Source organism: Sceloporus undulatus, chromosome 1, assembly GCF_019175285.1.
Source record: "Sceloporus undulatus isolate JIND9_A2432 ecotype Alabama chromosome 1, SceUnd_v1.1, whole genome shotgun sequence".
In the NCBI taxonomy this organism is placed as follows: domain Eukaryota; kingdom Metazoa; phylum Chordata; class Lepidosauria; order Squamata; family Phrynosomatidae; genus Sceloporus; species Sceloporus undulatus.
The window spans coordinates 281007161-281016309 of NC_056522.1; positions in this window are offsets into that span (position 1 = coordinate 281007161).

Sequence of the window (9149 nt, forward strand, 5' to 3'; positions counted from 1 at the left end):
AGGAGAGGAGAGGAGAGGAGAGGAGAGGAGAGGAGAGGAGAGGAGAGGAGAGGAGAGATATATAGTGGGCCCTTGTATCAAATGAAGTTTGATTCCAGGACATGCATGTTCACACACACACACACACCGTGGATACTAAAATGCATGGCAGCTCAAGTATCATTAAATACAGTGGCATAGTAAAATGGTGCCCTTTATATAAAATGGCAAAATCAAAGTTTGCTTTTTGGAATTTAATTTTTTTTAATATTTTCAAGCCATGGATGGTTGAATGCATGGATAAAGAATCCATGGATAAGGAGGTCTGACTGTATACAGTATTATAGTTCTACCTGGGCAAAACCTTACCATATGTTTCCTGAAACAAGATCTGCCATTAATTCTCCTTCCCAAAACTCACTTTATCACTGTGGTTGGCAACCAGCTTTGTGAATAAGCTATTTGGTGTAATCCATGAAGGGTTTTGTTTTGCCCTTTCCTCCTCAAAATGGTCACCTTACAGATTGAACCCCAGAGCTCTGGCAGCTGACCTGATGAAACATGACTGCATGCACTGCTCAACACCAGTTTTTCCTTTTCAAATGAAACTTGGTTCAAACCTCCAGCAGAACAGCAGGCCAACACTGACACGAGGCGCATTCTCTTTTATTGCAATATCATTATAAGAGAAACATTTGTACTGCCTCCTCCCCTCAGGGCAAATTTTCAAAGCAACTAGATCTGTGTTACACGCCTACATCCTCTTATTTGTGGGGAGGACTTCTTTGTACCAGTAACATCGCCCCATTGCTTTGAAAATGTATCCTTTAATACAGGAGCAGAAGAGCTAGATTAAAAGCAAGTCTCTCTTGCTGCACGCCAGAGGCTCTGGAAACCATGCATTCAGCAGTTTATAAAATTATCTCCCTTCAAAAGAAAATTTCCAGGAGTGAATGAAAAAGCAAAGTAATACTAATAAGAGTTGGAGCCAATGGCTGGCTCTGCTGCACATATATATTTACTTTTCAGCTTCCTTACTCAGGCGTTGTCTTCCTTCCTCAGTTTTCTCTCGAGGATCCAAACTCTTGTTTCAAGTACTTTTAGGCATCCTGTTGACTGGATAAAACATGCATCTCTGACAGCCTGATGCGAAACATTGCTGAGGGAGCAGCTCCCAGAATCAATGGAGGTGCCACTGCTAAGGGGGCAATTTGCTGCTTCATATTTTTGTGATGTTCTAGGGCTTCCTCAGCAGGACAGCATCTATCACAAATACAACATTGGTGTCTTCCCTATTTTCTCCTCCCTTATATAGCAAAGTGAATCATTTCTAGAAAAGCTAGCATGTTGTAGTGATTTGAGCACTGGATTATGACTCTGGAGACCAGGATGCTCAGCCATGAAAACCAATAGACAAGTCACACTCTCTCAGCCTCAGATGATGGCAAATTCTCTATGAAGAAACTTGCTAAGAAAACCCCAAGATAAGTTCACCTTTGGATCACCATAAGTTGGAAAGGATTTGAAGGCACACAACAACAAATATTTTTCTGGATAGGATGGAAGATATGGACTGAGGCTGGGCAGGGCCTTGTATCTGAGAATACATCGTATCACACCGCTCATTTCTTCCATCACAGGTGGGACGAAAATTGTTTAGGATCTTTCACTAATTCTCTTTCACTAAATAGTTTAACAATACTAACACACTTGTTACATTAGGCTGAGAGAAAATTGTGGCTGACATTTTTGTATGATAGGATCTGTGAGCTTGAATAATAACCACAATAACCACAAATCCCTGGGCTGAGATTGTGTTTGGAAGGCAACTATGTCTTAATTGTTAGTGTGCCTTCACCCTCAGCCACTGTTGTGTGTCTGGCCCCAGTTGGTGTGCCCCATGGGACTAGTAAAAAAACAAAGGAGATCCAAAAAGCCAGAAGACTACATACTGCTATCTTATGTGTAAAGGGGGAAAAGGAAGTAAAACAGGGAAGGCTGTCTCTGCCCCATTCGCAACTTGGAACACAGAGTTCCAATTATCATTGCTTGGTGGTGACTAGTGTCTTCCATTTTGGTGGGGCCAATGAATCTGCTTGGGGTCTTAGCACCTCTCCAAGGTGCTGAACTTTTCTGGGAGATTAGGTTCAGCCCCTTGGTTAGCCAGAATGGATTCACTGTCACTAGCAACATAGAAGCAACAACCTATCAGTGTTTGCAATGTGGCAACTAAACCTACTTGAAATGCTCCAGGACCCATTCACACTAGACAGATATATTGCTATTATTCTGTTTTTACTGCTATGGTTCCTTCTTGGGGCATCCTGGGGTTTGGTGAGGCACTAGAGGATGACGGGCTGAGAATTCTAAATATCCCTCCTTAAACTGCCAATCCCTGGATTCCATAGGAACCATGACAGTTAAAGTGTAATAATAGTGCTACAATTGTGTAGTGTGAATGGGCCTCAGGCATTTCCATATCACATGTTCCAGGAAAGACAGAGTCAACATGCTGCTGGTCAGGTTCTAGCAGGTCAGGATGCCTCATAAGTAGAACTAGAGGTGTATAAATTTGACTAATATTTCCTTTATATCTGAGACACACCTTTTTCCTTTGTAAAGCTAAGCACACAGCAAGCAAAAGAAAGGGTAAACTGACTGCTCACAAAGATGCAAGTAACTTATCTAATTTTTAATAATCAATGCAGCAATTAAACTAGTTTTAATTTTTGCCCATTCATGGACATGCAAAATAAATCAGTCCATTTTCTCCAAAAACAACACCCAATAAATAAATAAATAAATAAAATTGCCAACTTGAGGTGAGATTTTTTTTAAATGCATTGTTTTGCTCAGCACACAAGCATGACCCAGGTTAGAATCACATGTCCTCTTAGATAAAAAAGAGGAAGGGCAGGGGAGAGGGAAAAAAGAGATGTGGCAGCACCTTTAAGAGTGAACGTTTTTCATTTGAGCATGAACTTTCTTAGATATAAATCTACTTCTTTGGATGTCGTACCAAAAAATGAGTTTGTATCCACAAAAGCTCATGTCAAATTAAAAAATCAGTCTTAAAAATGCTACCACATTTCATTTTTTCTCCCTGCTTTTATGCTGCAAGAGACAGGGGCCTGTTACAGACTGCCAAAATAAAGCTGCTTCGGGTCTCTTTGGAGGTATGCTGTTTAAATGATGCATGCATCCTAAGAATCCAGAAGTTGCACCAAAGCTGCACTCCAGTGCATAGGAATAGAGTGTGGCTTTGGCACGACCTCCAGACTCTTAGGACCCATGCATCATTTAAATAGCATACCTCCAAAGAGACCCGAAGCAGCTTTATTTTGGCAGTCTGTAACAGGCCTAACACAGCTACTTTTTATGTCTTCTTAGAACAATCTTCCCCAACCCAATGCCCTCCATATACAGTATTCTGCACAATGATGGCTATCATCTCCAGCCCACATGCAACCACTGGTCCTGCTAGTTGGGAATATTGGCTGGCATCCTGTTACGTTTCACATTTCATATTGTGATTGTGTATTGTGCCTCATGGTTGTACAGTGCCCATTGCACAGTGCCACCCAATCAGCAGCATGTGTTGCACAATGTTGCCGCATAGGGATTGTGTGGTGTTGGCGCAGCCTATCTCTGAATGTGGATATTTTCACTACAATGGAGGGATGTTGGATTGCAGCCAATGGGTGCAGCAGTCCAACAAATCTGGAGGGCACATGGTTGGCAACCTAGATAGGCTTCCTTTGAAGTCCTGTTTCAGGGGGAAGAGGAAGAGGAAATTTTCTGCAGTTGCTTTGTCACAAACATGGACTTCGACTTTGGGTCATAAAAGCAAGCAGGTTAAAACAGTGCCAAAATCTTGGGGAGCTTTGCACTGGTACCATTAAATTAAATGGATTAAAATCATTCTGAACTCCAATAGTGCCTGACCTGGATTCAGCTATTGATCATCACCTAATTCCAAATGACATGGCTGGTTTAAAATCCCTCTGACTTCTACATTTCAATAGTATCTTTTATCTTTTCTCACTCTTCCTGGTTCCTCTTTTCTCAAACAATGGAGAAAGCAGTGATCATCACCTTCCAAACTTTTCTCTTAACTTTTGGTGCTATAAAATGGAAGGCCTCAGGCACAGAGGTGCTTCAGTTTCTTTGATCCATTTGCTTAATGGTGGTCTTTTGTCTCTGTTCAACTCTGGTTCACTGACTCTTCTGGCAGATCTTTTCTTTACCATTATTTTGGGTTCTCAGTTAATCTTCATTGTTAGCTGTATCACCAGAAATCCGAGTTCACAATCTGCTTTGAAGGTAGGGGGAAAATCTCAGCCATGGGACTTGGTGGAACTGAACTGATGCCAGCATACTGGTACCTAGATTTGAATCCACCATCTTTCCCAGAGGGAAAAGCAGATAGAAAGAAAAAAGAGCCCTCCTTCCGACCACCATCTTGAGGGGGAGAGAGGCCTGTTATGTTTTATTTTGACTTTGGATATTGTATTGTACTTCCTGTTGTACACCGCTTTGATCTAATTTGGAAAAGCAGTATATAAATAATAATAATAATAATAATAAGAAGAAGAAGATATAAAATAGGGAACTTTCATATATGGGCTAGAAATGGTGTTGGTATTAACAACCACAGTGACACCAAGCAGATTTCACAATTGAAGAAATAAAAAGAGGCAAAGAGAGCCTGTTGCTGCGGTGTTCCCTCAAGTTGATTCCAATTTATGGCAGCCCTATCCTAGGGTTTTCTTGGCAAGATTTATGTAAGGGCCATTCAGACTACCTTTTGAATCGAATTGTAAACTGGATTAAAAGTTGGAAGTTCCCATTGGCACCGGTTTAAACACATCAGATTTAGGGTCTTTCACACTCGATCCAGCGCAAATCCCCCTTGGAGAGTTTTTTCCGAAAGTGAATTATTTCCCATATATTTTAGGAAAACCTGTTTCTTCCCTGCTGCCGGTAAATGTGAACTTGGCCCCAGTCATGATCGGGTCAAGTTCAGGGGAGGGATTTAGCTCAGAGGGAGGGCAGAGGGTGGAAGACGGCTCCCCTATCGCAGGCAGCTTTCTCTCTCTTTCTCTTTCTCTCTCTCTCTCTCTCTCTCTCTCTTTTTTTTTGCAATTTTATTTTTGACAGATTATGTGAATGCTTGTTCTACAGTTTGATACATATTGATAGAATGTGTCTGCTTGTGCTACATTTCCCTTTCATTTGCTTGCTGCCGGCATGGCACCTCACTTTGCTAATGGCATTTTTAAAATTGTTTGTGTGTGTGTATGTGTGTGTGTGTGTGTGTGTGTGTGTGACAGAATATGTGAATGCTTGTGTTTCCTTTTAAATTTGGCAAACTGATACAATGTGTGAATGCTTTTGCTACATATGTATATGTGTATGTAAGGCATTCTGGGGTGGCAATCGGAGGGAAAGCAAAGAAAGAGGATGCAGAGATGGCATTTTGAGGTGAGGTATTATTATTATTATTATTATTATTATTATTATTATTATTGGAAGAGGCTGCCATCGGAGGGGAGGCAAGGGCTTTGGAGGTGGCATTGGGCTTGAAGGGAAGGGAAGAGGTTCCAAAGAGGAGGAAATGCTGGGCTGGAAGCGAAGGGAAAGCTTGAAGCTGGCATTCAGAGGGAAGGCAAATCTCCTCGGAACCAATCTTGCCAAGAAAACCCCAGGATGGGGTCATTTTATAGTTGCCATAATCTGTAATGACCCAAATACACACAACACACAGACACACCTGGAGATTTTTAAATCTGACAAGTTGACAGAATATGTGCACACTGCCACCAGTTTTTTTTTTTTTAAAAGAAGGGTGGAAAGCACCCATTTGGTTGGCCAATGGTTGTAGGATATGTCACCTTTGACAGAAGCGGAAGTGAATTTGATTGACAACAAAGGAGGCTCCATTTTAAAGCAGTACTGCAAAAGTGAACTTCAGAGGGGCAAATTGTATTGATCAAGGTAAAGGGTAGTACAAACTTCTTTCCGAGCAGATTTGGTATGGAGGCAACTGGATCTGTCCAGTTCTATCCGGAGCAAATGAGTGAGTGGGAATGGGGCCGTAGAGAAGTTTTGCCATGGCCTTCTTGAAAATGATATAAAGGCTGCAGTCAAACAAGAGCCACTGCTGTTGTTCTGTGCTTATCATGACACATTTCACTCACCCTATTTCCACTGAGCCAGGCAATAGTTAAATTGCAGCAAAGCTCCAATGAAATTAATGAGGATGGATGTGCTATGTAATTAGAGGCATAACTACTTGAAAAGAACCCCACGCAGTTGCGTGAGATTTCCTGCCTTGTAAGTAGGTTCAGGATTGCAGTTTTACTCGTGATTAATATATGCTGGGTTGTCTTTAATGAATTAAAAAAGGATCGTGCATTCGATATCTTCAGTACACATAGACCTACATCTAAATATACACCCTACATTCCTATGCAAATCACTATTTTGTTTTTGTTTTTTGTTCTTTACTGTTCACTTTTCCTCTGGATGCCTGTAGTTACCAGGTATTGAGGAGGGAGCTATGGAAAACCACTAAAGGTCTAAATCCAATTCTTAGTCTTAACTAGTATAGGCCCAGTGAATTAAAGTACCTATTATCACCCCTGCCCACCCTCTGAAAAAGTGTGATTGCTTCGGTAATGGTATGTACGTCAGCACAAAGCAACAAAGAGAAGAGAACTGAGAAGGGAAAGTGACTTTATTAAAGAGATCACAAGAATGCATTTGCAGGAATTGGGCAGAACGGTGGACAACAGGGGGTCTTGAAGATGTCTCATCAGAAGGGTCACCATGGCTCGAGGGCAGTTAACAACAAAACAAACAAAAATCTCGTGGTTTGTATTCTCTAAAGAAATGTAAAGTCACTTTCCCTTTTCAGTTCTCAGTTGATTTCTACCATGGCAACCCTTCTGATGAGACCTCTCCAAGACCCCCTGTCCTTCACTGCCCTATTCCTGCAAACTCATATTTGTGTTCTCTTTAATAGAGTCCACCTATCTCACATGCAGCCTTCCTCTCCTTCTACTTCCCTCTACCTTTCCTAGCATTATTGTTTTTTTCCAGTGATTCATGCATTCTCATGATGTGTCCTAAGTACGACAACCTACCTTTTGTCATCTTGGCTTCTAGGGAGATTTCTAGCTTGATCTGCTCCTGGACCCATTTGTTTGTCTTTTTGGCTGTCCAGGGAATCCTCAGCACTCTTCTCCAGCATCACATCTCTAATGAGTTGATTTTTCTCCTATCCTCCTTCTTAACTGTCCAGCTCTCACATCCAAACATGGTAATAGGGAATACAATGGCTTGTACGATTCTAACTTTTGTGCTCAGCTGTATATCCTTGCATTTTAGGATCTTTTCTAGTTTTTTCATGGCTGCCTTTCCCATTCTTAATCTTCTTCTGATTTCCTGGCTGCAGTCTCCATTTCTCAGTGCTTGACCCCAGGTTTGAGAATTCTTTTACTATTTCTATTTCTTCACTGTCTCCTTCAAATTTGTGTAGGTTCTCTGTGTTCATTGACAGCATCAACAATAGTGCTAACTAACATATGTCAACAGATATAGAAAATGAAACAATGGCCAACAGACTGGAAATGATCAGTGTACATCCCCATCCACAAAAAAAGGAGACACAAAAATCTGCAGCAACTATAGGACCATAGTGCTAATATCTCATGCAAGCAAAATTTTGCTCAGAATTCTACAACATAGACTCCACCCATACATAGAGGGAGAAATACCAGAGGTCCAGGTGGGGTTCAGGAAACGAAGAGGCACAAGAGACCACATTGCAAATATATGATGATTAATGGAGTGCACCAGGGAATTTCAAAAGAAAATCAGCATGACCTTTATAGACTACAGCAAAGCCTTGGACTGAATAGCATCTGATCATCTTGTTGAGGAATCTGCACTCAGGACAGGAGGCTACTGTCAGAATAGAACACAGAGAAACAGAATGGTTCCCAACTGGAAAAGGAGTCAGACAAGGCTGCATCCTATCACCCTACTTGTTCAACTTATATGCAGAACATATTATAAGAAAAGCAGACTTGGATACAGAAAAAGGAGTAGTGAAAATAGGAGGAAGGAATATCAACAATCTAAGGCGTGTTACAGACCGCCGAAAATGGGTGGTCTGCTGCCGCCGCCGCCATTTGCAGCGCGGAGGATCCCCAGCGTCCAAACCGCGCGGCTCCTCCGCACTGCAAAAAGAAGCCCCAAAATGGCGCTTCTTTTCGCGGCACAGTTATGATGTTGCGAGACGCACCGCGCGATGTCCAGACGCTACGCGTCTGTGACGTCAAAATGGTGGCCCCCATGTGGACGGGCACCGCCATTTTGTATGTACCCAGTACGTACTAGGGTTAGGGACGTCAGGAAGTGACGCCCCTTCCTAACCCTAGTACGTCCTGGGGATGTACTATACGCCTGTCCGGAACGGGCCTAAGATATGCAATCCTGACCAATAAGGAGAGCCTTACAGCACTTTCAAGATTAAGCACTTTAAAGATTAGTTGTATTGGCTGACATGCATTTACTTGGTACTATTGCAGCTTTAGAACTAATAGGAGCACTACAGATATGGTATTTGCTCTTAGACAACTGCAAGAGAAATGTAGAAAGCAGAACAAAGGACTATATGTAACATTTGTCGACCTCACCAAAGTCTTCAACACTGTGAGTAGAAAAGGTCTGTGGCAGATCCTGGAACAACTAGGATGTCCCCCTAAATTTCTTAAAATGATTATCTTGCTACATGAAGGCCAGTACGGTCAAGTCAGATATGGCGATGCTCTTTCAGAGTCCTTTCTAATAACTAACAGAGTGAAACAAGGTTGTGTTCTCGCTCCAACTCTATTTACAATCTTCTTCAGCATGATGCTTCAAAGGGCTACAGCAGATCTCGAAGAAGACAATGGCATTTATATATGCTACTGTACTGATGGTACCTGTTTAACTTAAGCCGTCTGAGGGCTCGCACTAAGACTCTAAACTATCTAGTCCGTGAACTGCTTTTCGCTGACGATGCTGCCCTTATTGCCCATACAGAAGCAGCTTTGCAGCACCTAACATCCCGGTTTGCAACAGCTGCAGAGCTGTTTGAGCTGGAAGTCAGTCTGAGAAAA